The sequence below is a fragment of the Lynx canadensis genome, chromosome D2 (assembly GCF_007474595.2).
Source record: "Lynx canadensis isolate LIC74 chromosome D2, mLynCan4.pri.v2, whole genome shotgun sequence".
In the NCBI taxonomy this organism is placed as follows: domain Eukaryota; kingdom Metazoa; phylum Chordata; class Mammalia; order Carnivora; family Felidae; genus Lynx; species Lynx canadensis.
The window spans coordinates 58,477,989-58,498,286 of NC_044313.2; the positions used below are offsets into that span (position 1 = coordinate 58,477,989).

General features: G+C 41.0%; 1 pseudogene; it reads left to right on the forward strand.

The window, feature by feature from the left end:
* The first annotated feature begins 20,185 nt into the window (after positions 1-20,185).
* LOC115527841 lies at positions 20,186-20,298 on the forward strand (annotated as a pseudogene).

Below are 20,298 nucleotides of genomic sequence, written 5' to 3' on the forward strand. Positions count from 1 at the left end.
AGAAAACTTTTTTTAAAAAACAAATATAGGGGTGTCTGGGTGGCCCAGTTAGTTGAGTGTCCAACTCTTGATTTTGGCTCAGATCATGATCTCACAGTAGTGAGATGGAGCCCCAAGTTGGGCTCTGTGCCGGGCATGGATCCTGCTTGATTCTCTCTCTCCCTCTCCCTCTGCCCTTCTCCTGCTTGTGCATGCTCTCTCTGTCAAAAGAAAAAAACAAACAAACAAACAAAACAAAACAAAACAAAACAGAAGTATTAAAAAATTTTTTTAGTATTGAGGAGGGCACCTTTTGGGATGAGCACTGGGTGTTGTATGGAAACCAATTTGTCAATAAATTTCATAAAAAAAAAATAATAAAATAAAAAAAATAAAATAAAAAAAAAAGTGAAAAAAAAATTTTTTTATTACATTTATTTATTTTTGAGAGACAGAGACAGAGCACAAGCAGGGGAGGGGCAGAAGGAGAAGGAGACACAGAATCCGAAGCAGGCTCCAGGCTCTGAGCTGTCGGCACAGAGCCCAATGCAGGGCTCGAACTCACAAACAGTGAGATTATGACCTGAGCCGAAGTCGGAGGCCTAACTGACTGAGCCACCCAGGTGCCCCAAAACAAAAGTAGTTTAAAAAAATGTTTATTTATTATGAGAGAGAGAGAAAATAGGGAGAGAGATTCCACGTGAGGGAGGGGCAGAGAGAGAGGGAGAGAGCATCCCAAGCAGGCTCTGCGGAGCCTGAACTCGGGATTTGATCCCACGAACTGTTGATACAGAAGATAGGATTCAGTAGCCACAGAGGGAAAGATTAGGGCCTGAGGTTCCTGGGCAGGGAAAAACACCTATTTTGGAACAATGCTGGGAGTGTCTGACCACAGCAAACCCCCTCAGGTGTAAGGTTCCTCTTAATGTAACAGACCCCACCTACTCCCCCTCAGGTTTCCCCTCAGGAATTTGACAAAAGACCTAAGTATGGCCATAGACCACCCCTCATACAATGGAAAGGAGCCAGTCGGGAATGGGCAACCCAGCACCTAGAGGTATCAAGCCAATAAGGGTAGAAGGAACAAGGGAGAAGGGATGGGGAGGGCTGACCAGAACCTTATAAAACAAGGACCTTGCCTGTAGTCCGTGGGCATTTACTTTTGAATGTCCCCTTTCTGTAAAGAGAGCTTTCCTACTATTCTTCCTTTCTAATCTTATATTCTAATAAACCTTTGCCTACTGCTCATTTTGTGTCCGCCTCTTCATTCTTTGAAGCTGTGAGACAATGAATCCTGGGTATTGTGGCAAAAGATCCTGCAACACAGTGAGATCATGACCTGAGTGGAAATCAAGAGTTGGACTCCCAACTGACTGAGGAGCCCCAACAAAGTATATTTTTAAGGCTTATTTTTAATTTTATTGGAAAATAAAGTGTTTATTCAAAGAACATTAAAAGATTAAGGACCTTTTAATTGTGTGGGTGTTGGCAGGAGGAGGAATGAATCTCAAGCTTAGCCAGACTGGGCATGAGACTCTTCACAGAGCTGGGGGTTTCAGGGGAGGCCGGGTAGGGGGACAACTGGGTCTGGCAGGAGTCAAGAAATGGTCAGAGAGCACCAGGCCACAGTGCAGAGCTTGGGCCAGGGGTGCTGGTTGGCTTAGCAGCCTTAGCAGCTTAGCAGCTCACCACTTATATCCCATTGACAAAAAATAGAGCATGTAAAGTTAATAAAATGAGCTTTTGGACTACAATTGCCTGTCATAATGCCTGTGTGGCCCACATGGGCACTCAAATAAATAACTACATTGAATAAGAGAAGTTTTGAACCTAAACATCAGGGTTTAATTTTTTTTCTTTTTTCTACCAGAACAAAGGCCCATTTACAGCATTGATAACTTTTAGTGACTTGTCAATAGGAAAGCTACTCCCATTCGTATGGTCCACTTCATTTTTTGTACAGATGCACTTCCCCGTTGTTGACAAGATTGAGACCAGCTCTTATTTTCTCTCCCATGATGGCCTGAAACCTCCAAATAAGAAATGAGAAATAGCTCCATTTGAATGTGGGTTTATGATGGGTCAGGCCTGACATAAGCACTTTATATACTGGATCCCATATAACTTAGTAGGAGACATTTTATTCTTTTTCTTTTATGATTTGTTTGTTTGTTTTGTTTTGCTTTGAGAGAGATGGAGCAAGTGAGCAAGAGGCAGAGAGAGAAGGAGAGAGAATTGCATTGCAGAGAGGGAAGCAGGGCTCACCCAAAGCAGTACTCAGACTCAAACTATGAGATCATGACCTGAGCCAAAGTCAGATGCTTAACCGACTGAGCCACCCAGACACCCCTATTCTTTATTTTATTAAATTTTTTTAAAATGTTTATTTAATTTTAAGAGAGAGAGAGAGAGAGAGAGAGAGAGAGAGAGAGAGAGAGAGAGAATGTGAGTGGGGAAGGGGCAGAGAGAGAGGAAGACACAGAATCTGAAGCAGGCACCAGGCTCTGAGCTGTCAGCATACAGCCCAATGCGGGGCTCAAAGCCACAAGCCATGAGATCATGACCTGAGCCAAAGTTGGATGCTTAACTGACTGAGCCACCCAGGTGCCTCCAGAAGACTGTCTATTCTTAAACACTTAAATACTTTCCTGAAGTCAAGGTTTAAAAAGGGAGGGGACTGTGTTTTGATAATATAGTTTTTCTCTTTGAATGAAAAGTAAAAGGAAATTCTTCAATAATTTGTTTGAATTGTCCAGGGTGTTTGGAATAACCACAGTTGCACATATGTATAACACCACATTTTCAGAGTCATTTATTTTTGGATTACGGCTTAACTTTATGACGTAGCAAATTGATTATGAAAAGATAATTTTACATAAAAGTTAGTAAGCTCTTAGGTCAGCTCTAAATGGTGAAGATAGTTTGTTTCTCTCACATTTGATATTGAACGAATGAATGAGACACATATTTCTTCAGAACATTATTATGTGATATTGTACTAGCATTTGTGTAGGATATAAAAATGCTTAAGTCATATTTATGCTCTCAAGTAGCTAATAATCTTGTGAAATAGTTTAACAGGAGTATGTCAAATTAGTTTAAAGTATGTAATGTATTTAGAATATGCCTGGCACATAGTAAGCACTATGTGTGTTAGTTACTATTCCTACTATATTGTTATGTGTTAAATCTCTCTCTCTCTCTCTCTCTCTTTTTTAGAAAGTTCTGCACCCAATGTGAGGCTTGACTCCACAACCCTGAGGTCAAGAGTTGCATGCTCTACTGACTGAGCCAGCCAGGCGCCTTGTTATCATGTGTTAAAACTTGATAATCAATAACAGAATTGTGGTCTCCTTCCCCACCACCCCCCACTCCTCAATCCCTTTCCCCCCATTATTCATCTCAGAGGCATCATTTATTGCATATCTTTCCTTGGCTATCTTGTGAGTTTACACATGAATGTATTTCTCTTCTTTACATAAATGGTAGCTTACTATTTACAGTGCTGCATAACTTCCATTTATTCAGTTGATATATCTTGGAGATTTTTCCATTTTAGTATGTTAGGGCTTATTCTTTTTATGTGCTTTCTTTTTTTAAGATTTTATTTTTTTAGGTAATCTTTATACCCAACATGGGGCTTGAACTTACAATCCTGAAATCAAGAGTTGTATGCTCCACCGAGCCAGCCAGGTGCCCTGCTTTTTGTGTGCTTTATAATATTCCACGGTGTGGATGAACCACACAATTTATTTAACTTGTCCCCTACTTGATTGATGCTTTTCAAGGTTATTTATGTTTTTTTTCAATCACAAATAACACTGTAATGAATAGCTTTGTGCACAGTATTTCTTGCATGTGAAGTACACCCATAGGATGAAAAGCTAGCACTGGAATGGATCAAGGAGTATGTATGTAATTTTGTATTGCATTACAATGTTCTTAAACAAAGAAATGAAGCAATTTAGCAAGTTTCAAAGATTTTAGGGCCAATGGATTGGAAAACCCAGAAAACAGTTTGTTCATTGGTATTGTTGCCTACAGTTTTGTTTTGTTCTGTTTTTATTTTTTATTTTATTTATTTATTAAAATTTTTTTGATGTTTATTTTTGAGAGAGAGAGTGTGCGTGGGCAAGAGTGGGGGAGGGGCAGAAAGAGAGAGAGAGAGAGAGAGAGAGAGAGAGAGAGAGAGAGACAGAATCTGAAACAGGCTCCAGGCTCTGAGCTCTCAGCTTAGGAATGGTGAGATCATGACCTGAGCCGAAGTTGGATGCTTAATCAACTGAGCCACCCAGGTGCCCCTGTTTTGTTTCTTTAAATCTAGGCCACATTTGTTGAGTGGTTCAGTTTGAAGCACGGTGCTTATGGAACAATATACCCATCACTTCCCCAAATCCCTGATGTCAGGGGGTGACCAATATATAAGCAATAATAAAATCAGAGTATACTTTTCTTCCAGTAACTTCTCACAGAGACAGGAGGAGAACAGAGTGCTTTTCTCAGTGTAACAGCTTCCTGCCTTCTGGGTGTCCTGAAATGTTGGAAATATAATTCTGAAATATTTTTGCTCTTTTAAACAGCAGAGCAACAGGCAACTCAACAGAGCAACTCTGGAAAACCTAGGCAGAATTCACAATTTCCTGTGATCCCAAAGTTTCCAGTCCCAAATGGATATATCCCCGCCTGTCAAAAATATGCCCCTTGATGAGCAAATTATAAATGGAAAAAAGACTTGCAGATATTTCTTGTAAAGAGAGAGCTGGATGAGGGAAAGTAGATAACATTGTTTTCCTGCTTATGAATTTTCATATCCTTTCTGCACCCGGATCTGATGGTGGATACAGGATCAATCACAGCAGCAAGTGTCAATGACTAATGCAGTTATTGAGAGGGGTCTTTAATTTCCTGAAGGCAAACACCATTACCCACCACCTCCACATCACAGATGAGGAGATGCCAGGACCGCTGGGGAGTCAGTGATGGAAGAAATTATAAAACTGATGCAATTACTTAGAAAATGATGAAATGTCTCACAATGAAAGGCTTCAGTTCTCTTCAATTTCAGGTTCTGTGATATGCATCAGTGTGGCTGTGTCTTCAGTATTATTACTTCTCAGTGTTCTGTGTCATCTACCCTCCTTGAAGGAGAATATTTTGTATCAGGCAGCTCATTCTCATCCTTTCTCCTCCCATCCGAGCTCTATCATTTCTTCCAGTGTTTTTGCTTTGACAATTTCTTGTATTGATTAGCTACCCAGCATGAATGTTTCCATAGTGGAATCTAGGTTAGGTTTATGGAGAACTAGATCTTTCTCTTGTTCTAACCTGTGGGATTTAGGGAAAGTCAGTTGAGTGCTCTGGTCCAGTTTCTTCTACCCGGGGCTGGAAATTAGAATCTCCCCTTAGAGAACATAGTATCTCTGCCCAGGACCAGCTCCAGAATTGGCCTGTTTAGGGCCTCCAGTGGGACCAGGACAGTGTGGGACTGACAAGGAGCATGTAGGTTAGAAGTCAAGGACTAGTGAGGACAGTAAATGCAGAGAAAGAGGATGTGTCTTCTCCATCTTTCTTTCCATCCAGACGACCCGCCCCCCTTCTTTTTTACTGTTCTTTTAAGTAAAAGGGCAGGGATAGAAAGGGAGAGATTACAATTAAGTAGGTATATCTACAAATACCAGCTCCATACACCTCAACTGTCCTTTTACATTCAGTTGAATTTGATGCCATTCCTTTTTTTTAATTAAAAAAAAATGTTTATTTTTGAGAGAGAGAGAGAGTGCGAGTAGGGGAGAGGCAGAGAGAGAGGGAGACACAGAATCGGAAGCAGGCTCCAGGCTCTGAGTGTCACATGGGGCTTGAACTCACAGACTATGAGATCATGACCTGAGCTGAAGTCGGATGCCTAACCGACTGAGCCACCCAGGTGCCCCAAATTTGATGCCATTCTTGATACTATTGAAGACAATGCTGATTTGTCTTCCGAGTATATTGCATATAGTTATATTTATGGGCGCCTGGGTGGCTCAGTCGGTTGAGCATATAGTTATATTTAATATATTAAACACTTCCCAGCTCATTACCACTAGGGGAGGCTCTAAAACAGGGTCTAATAATGATACCTACTACTACTACTACTAATGGTGATTAGTACCTTTCACAGTTTCTAAGCCTCTTCTCATGTTTCTTGTTTGAACCTCACAACTAACCTCATTTTCCTGAGGAAATTGTAGCTTTTGCTACATTCTAAAAACCACACTATTGGGGTGCCTAGGTGGCTCATTCAGTTAAGCACCTGACTGTTGATTTCAGCTCAGTTGATGATCTTGCGGTTGGTGAAATCAAGCCCTGCGTTGGGCTCCCTGCTGACAGTGCCAGGCCTGCTTGGCATTCTCTCTCTCTCCCTCTCTCTCTGCTCCTCCCCTGCGTGTGTTCTCTGTTTCTCTCTCTCTCAAAATAAATAAATAAGCTTAAAAAAAGTAAAAAATAAATAAAGATAAAAACCACAATAGAATGGAAAACATTATTGTGTTTTTTGCTGAAATCATTGTTTTTCAATCTGGAAGTCACCTGGGGAACATGAAACCCTAATACCTGGGTCCCAGCCCAGCGATTTAATTGCTCTGGGTATGCATTTGGCATTGGGATTTGATAACTCCAGGTAATTTTAACGTGCAGCTAAGGTTGAGGGCCACAGTTGTTTATTTTTATTTGTTTTTAATGTTTATTCATCCTTGAGGGAGACAGAGACACAGAATCCAAAGCAGGCTCCAGGATCTGAGCTGTCCACACAGAGCCTGATTGGGGGCTTGAAGGGACTTGAACTCATGGACCAGGAGGTCATGACCTGATCCGAAGTTGGATGCTTAACTGAGTGAGCCCCCAGGCGCCCGGCCATGGTGTTTTAAACAAATACAGGTTATAGGTGACTTAGTTAATGTCTTGATGGCTCTACCCATATATAGCACAGCATAGCTTTCCCTCCTATGCCACCAGTTATTTCTGGGGCTCCCCCAAACCCCATGGGCACTCTATTTGGGCTTCCAAACAGGCCTGTGAGTTTCAGCCATTGCTCTGCCTCCACCAGGCTCTCTCTTGTCTTCACCTCCACCCACTAGGCCACCCTGCTGCCACCAGGCTGAGAGTACTGGCTGGCAGGAAGAAAGGCCTCCTCTTAGCTTTGATGAGATTTTCAGCAGCTGGGACTAGCTCCCTAACCAAGCTGTCATGTATCTTGACTCGCCTGTCTAACATGAAGCACAGACCTAGCTCTCTAAACAGTCCTTCTCCCCCCTCCTCTTGGCCTCATCCAAATGCCTTTCTTCCCCCATCTGTGGAAAAAGGATCACCTCAGCAGATGAGGTCAAGAGATTCCATTGGGGAGGGGGAAGTGTAGGGGGGAGGGTGATGTATCTCCACCAGTAGTAGCTAGCTAAAAATGCTCAGTTTTAGAAATTCCATCAGTGTTTGAACAATAAAAATGTTCCACCAAAAATTTCTAGAAATGAAAGATGATATGAAAAACAAAAAAGCTGATGTGTGGGTTGTTCACCAGATACTACTTAAAGAGAAATGATTGGCTATACGTCCTTAGGCCTGTCCTTTACTTTTATTTCTTTGAGTCTAGTTCCTCCCTTGTAAAATGAGGAGATGTAAACCTCATTTTACCAGGAAATGAAATGAACCCAGGAAAATTGTGAACCCAAACCAGACTGTTCTAGTTTTAACTCTTTTCTTCTGGTCCACATTCAAGGAATCAGGGAGTCTATGCATCAAGGCAAGGCCACTAACTGGCTGATATCCATGGGTGACATCATCCTTTGTGAAAATATGTGGTTAAGGTGGCTCTGGAGATAGCACTTAACCATCTGTGCAATCTTGGGTAAGTTAATTAACCTCTCTGTGTCCTCAGTTTCCTCATCAAAATGGGATGGTAACTACCTTGATGTAGGACACAACTATTTAACAATTAGTAGTAGCAATTGGGACAGAAAATCAGAGTGACTAAAACTATTTTTTTCCAATACCTTCCCATTCTCTAGAATGGTGCTCCAGCATCACTCAGGAGCTTGGTACAAAAGCAAATTATTGGATCCCACCCTAGATCTACTGAACCAGAATCTATGACGGATAAGGCACAAGAACCTATTTACCTCTCAGGAACCTCCACAGAATCCTTATGCATGCTAAAGTTTGAGCAACACCATTTCTTTTTCTCTTTAAAAATTAAAAAAAAAGTTTATTTATTTATCTTGAGAGAGAGAGAGGAAGCATGAGCAGGGTAGGGGCAGAGATAGAGGGAGAGAGAGAATCCCAAGCAAGCTGCACCCAGTCAGCACAGAGCCCGGGGCAGGGCTTGATCTCCCCAATTGTGACATCATTGCCTGAGCTGAAATCAGGAGTCAGATGCTTAACTGACTGAGCCACCCAGGCAACCCTTTTTAAATTTTTCTTTAAATTCTAGTTAGCTAACATATAGTACAATATTAATTTCAGGAGTAGAATTCCGTGATTCTCACTTACATATAACACCCATTGCTCATCATAACAAGTACCTTTCTTAATACCCATCACCCATCTAGCTCACCACCAACCTACCTACCTCCCTCTATCAACCCTTAGTTTGTTCTCTATATTGACAGTCTCTTATGGTTTGTTTCCTTCTCTTTTTTTCCCCTCTTCCTATATGTTCATTTGTTTTCCTTATTTTTCTAAATCAAATTTTAATGTTTTATTTTATTTTTGGGGAGACAGAGAGAGACAGAGCACGGGCAGGGGAGGGGCATAGAGAGAGGGAGACACAGAATCAGAAGCAGGCTCCAGGCTCTGAGCTGTCAGCACAGGGCCTGATGCGGGGCTTGAACCCACGAACGTGAGATCATGACCTGAGCTGAAATTGGACATTCAACTGACTGAGCCACCCAGTTGCTCCTGTTTTGTTTCTTAAAGTCCACACATGAGTGAAATCATATGGTATTTGTCTTTCTGTGACTGACTTATTTCACTTATCATAATACATTCTGGCTCCATCTATGTCATTGCAAATGGCAAGATTTTCTTCTTTTTGATGGCTGAATAATATTCCATTATATCTATCTACCTACCTATCTACCTACCTACCTATATCACCTCTTCTTTATCCATTCATCATCAGGCAGTGGACACTCGGCTCTTTCCATAGTTTGGCTATTGATAATGATACTATAAATTGAATCTGTATTTTTGTATCCTTTGGGTAAATCCCTAGTAGCGCAATTGCTGAGTCATAGGGTAGTTCTATTTTTAACTTTGTGAGAAACCTCCATACTGTTTTCCAGAGTGGCTGTACCATTTTTCATTCCCACCAACAGTGTAAGAGGGTTCCCCTTTCTCTACACCGTCACCAACATCTGTTGTTTCTTGTGTTGTTAATATTAGTCATTCTGACAGGTGTGAGGTGGTATCTCATTGTGGTTTTGACTTGTATTTACCCGATGATGAGTGATGTTGGGCATCTTTTCATGTGTCTATTAGCCATCTGGATATCTTCTTTGGAAAAATGTCTACTCATGTCTTCCCATTTCTTAACTGGATTATTTGTTTTTTGGGTGTTGAGTTTGATAAGTTCTTTATAGATTTTGGATACTGTTTATCAGATAGTCATTTGCAAATATCTTCTCCCATTCCATAGGTTGCTTTTTAGTTTTGTTGATTGTTTTCTTCACTGCACAGAAGCTTTTATCTTGATGAGGTCCCAACAGTTTATTTTTGTTTCCCTTGCCTCTGGCAATGTCTAGTAAGAAGTTGCTCCAGCCGAGGTCAAAGAGGTTGCTGCCTGTGTTCTCCTCTAGGTTTTTTATGATTTCCTGTCTCATATTTAGGTCTTTCATTCATTTTGAATTTATTTCAGATGGTGTAAGAAAGTGGTCTAGTTTCATTCTTCTGCATGCTGCTGTCCACTTTTCCCAACACCGTTTCTTGAAGAGACTGTCTTTTTTCCATTGTGGCTATTAAAATTAAAATTAAATTCATTCAAAGGAAACTATATCAGAAATGCAGTTCATCAGTAACACTGGCCATATTTCAAGTGCTCAAGTGCCCCATGTGGCTAGCGGTTACTGTATTGGGCAGTATAGATTATAGAACATTTCTATCTCAGAAAGTTCTATTGGACAATGAAGCTCTAGAATAATTATTACTATAATGTTATTTTGTAGTCACAGAGCATCTAGATGGAACAAACTCTCTGGGGCAAGAGTGACAAATTAATGTCGAAAGAGCCAGGCAGGTGAAGTAAATGAATGAAGTAGGTCAATTATAAGAGAATGAAGAGCACAGGCACAGTGGTAAGTGGCCAGTGATACTCAACCTCCATGCTGGGTCTTCAGTAGGGAGTATTGGGGACTGGGTGAACTGGGAAAGTATGTGCAGAGCCAGAAGTGGTTACCACGGAAGAGGTAGTTTTATGTAAACTAGACAGTTTCATTTTTGTTTAAGAAACTAGAAATCTGATTTTAATGTGATTCATAAATCTTGATTACTAAATAAAAATTTTTAAAAATGCTGTGCTGGCTCATGAAACATTACTGAACCCTGAGTTGACCTTGGTGTTGTGGCCTGAAAATCAAGCTGTGTGGTTCTGCCTTGCCAGGATCAATTGTTTGCCTTATGTATATCCTCCTTTCTTGTCTCTATTTCTTATTTCTTCTCTTCCTTTGATTTTATCTTTGCTTTCCCTTCCCTTTTTTTCTTCTTCCTCATCCTCTAATTCTTCTTTCATTCAGTAAGCATTTGTTGAATGCTCTCTGTGTACTGGCACTGTGCTGGAGACTGAGGATACAAAGACGAACCAACATTGCCCCTCTACCCCAGAGAACCTAGTTTATTGGGAGACTCAGACATGGGATCAGGTAATGAGAGCATGATTTGTGGGGTGCTGTAGTAGAGGCATGTCCAAAGCCCTATGAAGTGGTAAATAAAGGAGTAAATCAGCTTTGAGTGGGTAGAGGTCAGAGAGTTCTTCACACATGTATGGACATTTAAGCTGGGTTTTGAAGGATGTGTGGGAGTTCTCCCGGCTGAAAAGCTGGCATAGGAGTGGGAGAGGGTATTTTTAGTGGGAGGAACAGCTTGGAGACTTGACAGTGCTTGCTATGTTTGGAAAGAGAAAACCTCTGGGTAGCTGATGTATAAGGTATAAAAAATTATTTATCAGACTTCCTTATTCTTATAGTCTGTCTGGTAGCCACTTTCCACCACTATTTGGGCCACTTCACCCTACCCCCAGGTTCCTCTTACGGCAGCTTTGTGTCCAGGGATCTAAATCTTCCTCTTGTATCTCCCCCATCCCTTGCTGTCTTTTGTATTCCCTCTTCCCCCACCCCAGATCTCCCTCCATCCACTTAAAATTCAGAGTTCCCTTTATATATTCAAAATCATCCAGTGCTCAACCAACCAGAGGGAGAATAAAGATGCTGAGATTGTTAAACCACCTCCTAGGAAGGTAGTTTAAATGTCAATACTCTGACAACTTTATTTGGACCCTAATTCAGACTTAGTGTTAAAAAAAAACCTGATACGATTCATGAGATGATTGAAATTTGATAATGATTTTGATAATGATATTGTGGTCATGTTAAAAGAAGTCCTTCTCTGGGGGCGCCTGGGTGGCTCAGTCGGTTGAGCGTCCGACTTCAGCTCAGGTCACGATCTCGCGGTCGGTGGGTTCGAGCCCCGCGTCGGGCTCTGGGTTGATGATGGCCAAGAGCCTGGAGCCTGCTTCCGATTCTGTGTCTCCCTCTCTCTCTGACCCTCCCCCCATTCATGCTCTGTCTCTCTCTGTCTCAAAAATAAATAAACGTTAAAAAAAATTAAAAAAAAAGTCCTTCTCTTTAGAGATGCATCAGTAATTTATGGATGAAATGATAAGAAGTCTGAGATTTGCTTGAAAGTAATATAGGAGAGGAGGGAAGGGATGAGGTGAGGTATAGAGAAAACAAAGATTGGCTGTGCATTTATAACTGTTGAACCCATCAGTAATTTATGGATGAAATGATAAGAAGTCTGAGATTTGCTTGAAAGTAATATAGGAGAGGAGGGAAGGGATGAGGTGAGGTATAGAGAAAACAAAGATTGGCTGTGCATTTATAACTGTTGAACCCAGGTACATAGGGTTCATTATACTAAACTATTTCTGCTTATGTTTTCATGTGTATTATGTTTGAAATACTCCATGTTATTGGTTGATTTGAGTCCTTCAAAAAGATATGTTATAGGGGCGCCTGGGTGGCTCAGTTGGTTAGGCGACCGACTTCAGCTCAGGTCATGATCTCGCAGTTTGTGAGTTCGAGCCCCCCATGTCTGGCTTTGTGCTGACAGCTCAGAGCCTGGAGCCCACTTCAGATTCTGTGTCTCCCCCTCTCTCTACCCCTCCCCTGCTCACGCTGTATGTCTCCTTGTCTCTCAATAATAAATAAACTTAAAAAAAAAAAGATATGTTACAAGGGGTGCCTGGGTGGCTCAGTTGGTTAAGTGTCCGACTTTGGCTCAGGTCATGATCTCACGGTTCATGAGTTTGAGCTTCACATCAGGCTCTCTGCTGTCAGCATGGAGCCTGCTTCAGATCTTCTGTCCTCTCTCTCTGCCCCTCCCCACCCTTAAAAAGAAATAAACATTAAAAAATATATGTATATATGTTAAAGTCCAAACTCCGAGAACCTCTGAATGTGACCTTATTTGGAAAATAGGGACTTTTCGGATGAAATCAAGCTAAAATGAAACCATTAGGGTTTGTCTTAATCCCATATGACTGATGTCTCTTTATAAGAAGGGGGAAACTTAAATGGTCAACTAATATTTGACAAGAAAGCCACAAATACTCAATGGTGAAAGGATTGTTTCTTTAATAAATGGTGTTGGGAAAACTGGATGACCACATGTGAAAGAATGAAATGGGATTCCTGTCTTACATCACTCATAAAAATTACCTCAAAATAGATAAAAGATTTAAACATAAGACCTTAAACTATGAAATTCCTAAAAGAAAACATAGGAAAAAAACTCCTTAACATTGGTCTTAGCAATGATTTTTTGGATATGACACCAAACACAAGCAACAAAACCAAAAATAATAAGCGGGACTATTCCAAACTAAAAAGCTGCTCAGCAAAAGAATCAATAAAATGAAAACATAACCTATAGAATGGGAGAAAATATTTGAATGAGTTCATATTCAAAATATATAAAGAACCCATATAACTCAGTAACAAGAAACTAAATAATCCTATTAAAAATGGGCAGAAGAACTGAATAGGCCATTTTCCAAATAAGACATACAAATGGCCAACAGGTAACAAGAAAACGTGCTCAACATCAGTAACCATTAGGGAAATTAATGCAAACCATTAATGAAGATTAAAGCCACAATGAGATAGTACCTCACACCTGTTAGAACATCTATCATTAAAAAGACAGTAACAATAACAAGTGTTGGTGAGGATACAGATAAAAGGGAACTTTTATGCATTGCTGGTAGGAACGTAATTGGTAGAGCCACTGTGGAAAACAGTACAGGAGTTCCTCAAAAAAATTATAAAACTACTATATGATCCAGCAATCCACTTCTGGGTGTATATCCAAAGGAAATGGAAACAGGATCTCAAAGAGATATCTGCACTCCCATGTTTATTGCAGCATTAATCACAATAGCCAAGATACAGAAATAACCTAAGTGTCTGTAAACAGATGAATGGATAAAGAAGTTGTGATAGACACACACATACACACACAGGAATATTATTCAGCCATAAAAGTGAAGGAAATCCTGCCATCTGCAACAACATGGATGAAACTTGAGAGCATAATACCAAGTGAAATAAGTCAGACAAAGAAAGACAAATACTGTGTAATATCATTAATATGTGGAATCCAAAAAATGTAGAATATTGTTTACCAGGGGCTGGGGGTGGGGCCGGGGGAAATGGTATGGTCAAAAGGTACAAACTTCCAGTTGTAAGACAAATAAGTTTTGGGGATATAACATACAGCCGGTAATTATAGTTAATAATACAGTACTGTATACCTGACAGTTGTTAAGAGTTAGATCTTAAAGGTTCTCACCACAAAAAAAGAAATGGCAATATGTGAGATGATGGAGGTGTTAGCTAACACCATGGTGGTAATCATTTTGCAACATATAGGTATATCATATCAACACATTGTACACCTTAAACTTCTGCAATATTACATGTCAATTACATCTCCTAAAGATGGGGAGAAACAGAGAGGGTTTGAACAGAGACACATAGGGGGAATGCCATGTGACTGGTAGAGGCAGAGACTGGAGTGATACAAGTGTAAGCCAGGGAATGCCAAGGGCAGATGGCCATCACCAGAGACTAGGAAGAGGCAAGGAAGAATTCTCCCTTTTACCCTTCAGAGGGAGTATGACCCTGCCTACACCTTGATTTCTAGCCTCCATAACTGTGGGAGAATAAATTTTTATTGGGTCAAGTCACCCAGTTTGTGGCTCTTTGTCACAGCAGTCCTAGGATACTCCATAATAAAAAATAATAATAATAATTATCAACTACTTCCCTCTCTTAAAATCTTTTTCCCCCTCTGCTTCCTCTTCTATCACATCATAATCTGAACACCTTCACTATGTGTCCACCTTGGGCATTATGCTCTGGTACTTTGAATAAGGAGAGTGACTTAGAACTAAAATCTAAAGTGAGAGGCTGAGGTGGAAGGAAGGAAGGAAGGAGAGATTTTCAGAAAACTAGATAAATGCATAAACCAACTCACAAATATATGCAGCTTCCCCAGACCCCTTGCATGCCCCAAATAAGCCATGCTCCTCTGGGGAGGGGCTGCTTAGCACCTTCTTCAGGTCACTAAGACCTGCTTTTTGCTCTTGGCTGTACCATTTTCTAACTTGGAGATGCTGGGCAAGCTGTTAAATGCAAAAGACTTATTTTCTCCTCAGTAAAGTAAGGGGGTTGGGTTATACCAGGAAGCCTTCCTTGTTCACCTTACGTTTGCTCAGGTGCTCCTTCAGCATTTGAGCCAGTCTGCTCCTACTGTAGCATGCATTATACCATTTGTCAGTGGTTACCACTTATCACTGCCACAGGAGGATTGTGAGCTCCTTGAGGCCAGGACCATCTTGTTCACCACTGGATCCTCTCACTGAGTCCCTGACTCTTAGTAGATGCTCAACAGAAGTAGCCTGTCACAATAATGCTGTATTTATGGTAAATCTATACAAATGTATGGTAGAATTTCTCTTTCAGAGAGCTACAGAAGAAGCCATTTGTCTGCATGTAACTGTTCTAACTCTTCTCTGGACTCTGTCAGGTACCTCTCTTCCATATTCTATTTGGAGATCAGCATCTGAAAGCCTCCCTCACCCCATCTCCCCTTCCAGAGGCTCCACCTCACTGTGCCTGACATTAGTTATGCATTTGGTACAATGTCCAAAACTGTGCTGAGGATAACTAAAGTGCTTGCCTGGGGTAGATTTTTCTGAGTGTGTCAAAAGTTTTGTGCTTTTTAGTGATGAGAGTTAAGCCTTACAATTGGTTTCAGAGAGGAAACAAGAAAGTGACAGAGTACTATCGGTGTTTAACAAGGACTTGGAAGAAGGATTTTTCTTTGCTCAAGGGAAGACATCAGAAGTGCAGATATGCATGTACAATTGAAGCCCTGAAGAAAAATGATCCTGAAAGCACTTCAAACACATGAAGGTTGGTTTCTGCAGTGAGCATGGAATGAGATTTTCCTTAGGAGTGATGCCATTTCGGGAACAAGGAGAATTTCATGATACAAAGTTATGTGAAAACTATAATCTGATATATAGTGATTTTAACAGAGGGATACATTAAGACTTTGGCATTTTGGTGGACTAGTCTCACAAACTGCCTGGCTATTTCTTTATAAGGTGGTTTCTAAGATCATTTCTATTCTAAACTTCGATGCTTCTTTGTGTAGAATTTGTTCTTAAAAATTTTTTTTTAATGTTTATTTATTTTTGAGAGAAAGAGACACACAGAGTGTGAACAGGGGAGGGGCAGAGAGAAAAGGAGACACAGAATCTGAAGCAGGCTCTAGGCTCTGAGCTGTCAGCTCAGAGCCCAAGAAGGGGCTCGAACCTATAAACCATGACCTGAGCTGAGGTCGGACGCTTAACCAACTCAACCACCTACGTGCCCCTCGTGTAGAATTTTTTCTACTCTACTTTCAAAATTATTCAAAGTAGGTTATATCCAGACCAAAAATTGATGGAAGATATGACAATGAAATGTGAGACTGTTTTCTCTCAGTAGCATATTTGTATGGCCCGGAAAAAACTTTTCTTCAAATCTAGAAGGTGGAATCAACTATTCCTCAGATGGCCACAAGATGGCAGCTTTGAGCTTAGCAGTACGGGAAAGATCCACCCAAAAGGCGTTTGCTAGTTGTGATGGTGCAACAAGACTCCAGATCTGGTTGTTTCTTTGCCTCTGCATCTCCACAGTGTTATTTCCCACGTTTTACGTAAGGCAGAGTCCTGGCCATCTCCTCTTGTCCCTCAGACCCACTCTCTCCTGTCCTCAGCTGCAGAGGCTGACCATTTGCATTTGGCCAATGGGGAGGCCCCGCCGGGAAGCAGAGGGAGGGAGAATGAAGAGGTGCAGCCACCCCCTTGCAGGATTACCTGGCACCACTTGTGTCCCCTAAAGGGACACTGCTCTTTGGGGCAGCCCTCTTCAGAACTTTGTTCTGTGCACCGGTGCCACTCCCTCCCCTCTTAGGAAATGGTGACAGCTATTCTGTCTCTTGCGGTTTCTCTACACCCTCTCCATAGCTTTTTAAGTTGTTTGTTACCCCCGTATAGAAAAAAAAAATTGTCGAATTGTCCTAAATTGAGTGTGCCTTCTGTTTCCTGCTGAGATACTGATTGATACTATATTAATCATGCCTTTTATTTTCTGTATTTCTGATGCTTTGACCTGTAAGACCTTATTAAACCTGGAGAGGCTGCCCCTGTCATAGCTAGCCAATTCCCAGAGACAGGAAGCAACTCACCTGCTCTTGTGCCTTTTGTATGCAAACACACCAAGCCTGAGTCCACATCCCACCACTTCCTTTCTCAAGCTCTTACACTTAAGGCCACTCAAGGCCATGATTCCCCTGCCCTTATCACCAGGGGACAGTCCCTGGGCTTCAGAGCCTGCTGAAATCATTCATACTAGCCAATCTGAAACCTACTTACCCTGCCTCCCCTGCTTCTTTCTGCAGGAACCAAAATAAAGATTCTGGCCCACATTTCCCCCTTGCTCGCAGTGCCTCTGGACAGATCCAGTGCTCATCTGGTCCTCTTGGGACTCTGAGTAACTGACTTTCTTTTCAGTGGCGATCTTCGGATTTGCTGGCCTCCCCATTCCTGAAAAATAATAAGGCCTACATTTTAAAACATATACAAGTGTTCTGATACTTTTATCATTTTTTACAAAGTTTATTTACTGAGAGAGACAGACAGAGAGAGAGAGACAGACAGAGAGACAGAGACAGAGACGGGGGGTGGGGGGTGGGGGGGCGGTGCAGTGGGGAGGGGCAGAGAGAAGGGGAGGGAAAGAGCACTCCAAGCAGGCTCTGCACGGTCAGCCCTGAGCTGGATGCAGGGCTCAAACTCGCAGAATAGTGAGATTATGACCTGAGGTAAAATCAAGAGTCAGACTCTTAAGTGACAGAGCCACTCAGGTGCCTAGATACTTTTATCATTTTAAAAAAATGGACAGCACTCACCTGAATCTGTGACATTGCAGGATAGTTGTAACTGGGAAATGCTACAGCTGTGCAGTGGGTTTTAGCAGGAAAGATGAAAATCTCAGTTTTTCCAATGGCCAAAAATTCCCCCCAGTGAGAAATTCCCAAATACTATAGTAATAATAATAGATAATAAAAAAGAGCAACTAAAAAAAATTGAAATATGAAGATACAGCCTAGCCAGAGGCTCTCTGGATGTTTTATAGAGGCAATCTTGAGAAAAATGGTTACAGGGTTTTTGTTTTTGTTTTTGTTTTAAGTGAAGCTTAAAGAGCATTGGAAGGAAAACAAAGAATAATTCAGAAAGACATACTACTGGAAGGTGGTATTGATATATTAATATATGATAGAAATGAGTGGCTCAGGAAGTATCAATCTGCCTGAGCAGTGGTCATTTTTCAAGCCTGGATGAATGTAAAGGAAAATCAAATTGTCACAAGTAGATCTGAACGATATATTGGCTAATTTTCATGGCAAAAAGAACAAGAAAAGCAATAGGCAAGAGTGTCTGTGAGCCTTTTTGCCTGCGTTTTAGAAATAAATTCATTTCTAATGAGAATTCACCCTCAAGTCAATCTTGCAAAGGAGTTGGGACTCCACCCTGAAAAAATTGAATTCATACATTTCACCCCTGAAAGTTTCTGCAAGGAGAAGCAGTACCAAGAGTGGGTCTCATGGACCTCCCATCACTCTCTTGCCTTATAAATAACCTTTATCATTCTGTAGGGAAGGTTCCAGACCTGCATTCTTCATTATACAGTCTTTCCTGTCCTTTTTATGAGCCATAGGCTGTGAGTCCTACACCCAAATAGCATCTGAGTTAGCATCTGCCTACGGGTCACAGGAATTATTACTGAAGCATCTTGAGTTGCTAATAAAAATTCGAGTAAGGTTAGTAGTTTCTGGTAGAATATGAAGATAAGGATAGAGAGAGGAAACAAAAGGAGGAAGAAAAGAGGTAGTTTCCAAGAGCTAACTCATCTGAGATAATAAAAGGTAAATTAATACTTTCACTTTTGGCCCTTCCTTTTCCCTGGACATGGAATAGATTAGCAGAGAGGAGAGCTTCCTTTTTCTTTCTAGGGCATTTGTTTATGCTATGCTTTTATTTATTATCTTTTTCAGCTTTATTGAGGTTAGACTATGTTTTTAGAACAGTTTGACCACCGTGATTTTTTTGTGCCCAATTCCTGTTGTCTGCACAAAGGGCTGACCACTTTCTCCTAATTCTGTGAAAACAGATGACTGGGATTAAGATCCCTGTTTTAGAAAATGTCATGGATATAAGATTTTCTTTGAAGTTTTTTTTTTGGTTCAATCAAAAGATTGGAAACAGTTTTAATCATCATAAATAGGGATTTGGTTAAATAAGTTATGGTCCTTTTATTCTGAAGCAGTGAGCTCAAAACTGCTGAGGGCATTTGAGTTAACAGAGGCCATTTTTAATGAGAAAGCTCTTTATACAGAAATATGTCCAGGATATATTTTAAAATAACAAAAGAAGGTTCAGAACATTTTGTATAGTGTGCTAATATTTGTATAAAAGCTACCTATATTCTTGCATGTGCATAAAGAAGGCATAGAAGCTGATAATCGGTGGTCCAGGAAGGGCACGTTGGTGGCAGGAGGACAGGGTTAGGAGGGAGTCATTATGATTTTGGACCATGAGACTATATTACCTATTCAATAAGCAAATTAATAAGCAAATTAATGTGATTTAATTAAAAATTGGGATGAACTGGAATTGAAAGAAGGAATGTCACACAGGCTTGGAAATTATAATTGTAAAACCGGTAATGAACTGTAAAAAGCATCCCCCCTACCCCCCAAAAAAATCCCAGATAAAAGAGACTGTCGAAGTAGCAGCAAGCCTCTGGGAGAAGGCCTCATAAAGTCCCAAGTATGTCCTCAGCCAGTGCCAACTCTGGGCAGCTTCGTACATCAACTCCCAGGGAACTTGCTCAGTTCAGTTCAGTTCAGGGAGAGAATCCAGCTCAGAGAGACAATAAGGAATAGAAAATTACACTCCAATAACATGAATTATTCCTCCTTTATTCTTCCTTTATTCCTGTCCAATGTCTTCCTTAGGATGATCCTAGACACCTTTAGGAGGGACCTGCTCTGGGTGAAGAGGAAAGGAAGTAACATCATAAGATCTCATTCTCTGTTCCTCAGCAGTAAACTAGCTATGGCCTCTTTTGAGGGTTAAATGAGACAATGGATGTAAAGCACTTATCACAGTGCCTGGCCTATGGTTGGAACTCAGAAAATGGCAGTTATTGCTGACCATGCCATGAAGTAGAAGTAATCATTATTATCACTTAGGAGATGAGGAAACTAAGGCTCAGAGAAGTGAAGTGAGCTGCCCAAAGTTACACAACAAGAAAGGGAAGGAGCCTGGTTTTGAAGCCTGGTGGCTCTGGTGCTCCCTTCAGCAGCACATACACTAAACTTGGAATGACACAGGGAAGATTAGTATGGCCTCTGTGCAAGGAAGGATATGGCACGCAAATTCGTGAAGTCTAGTGGCTCTGA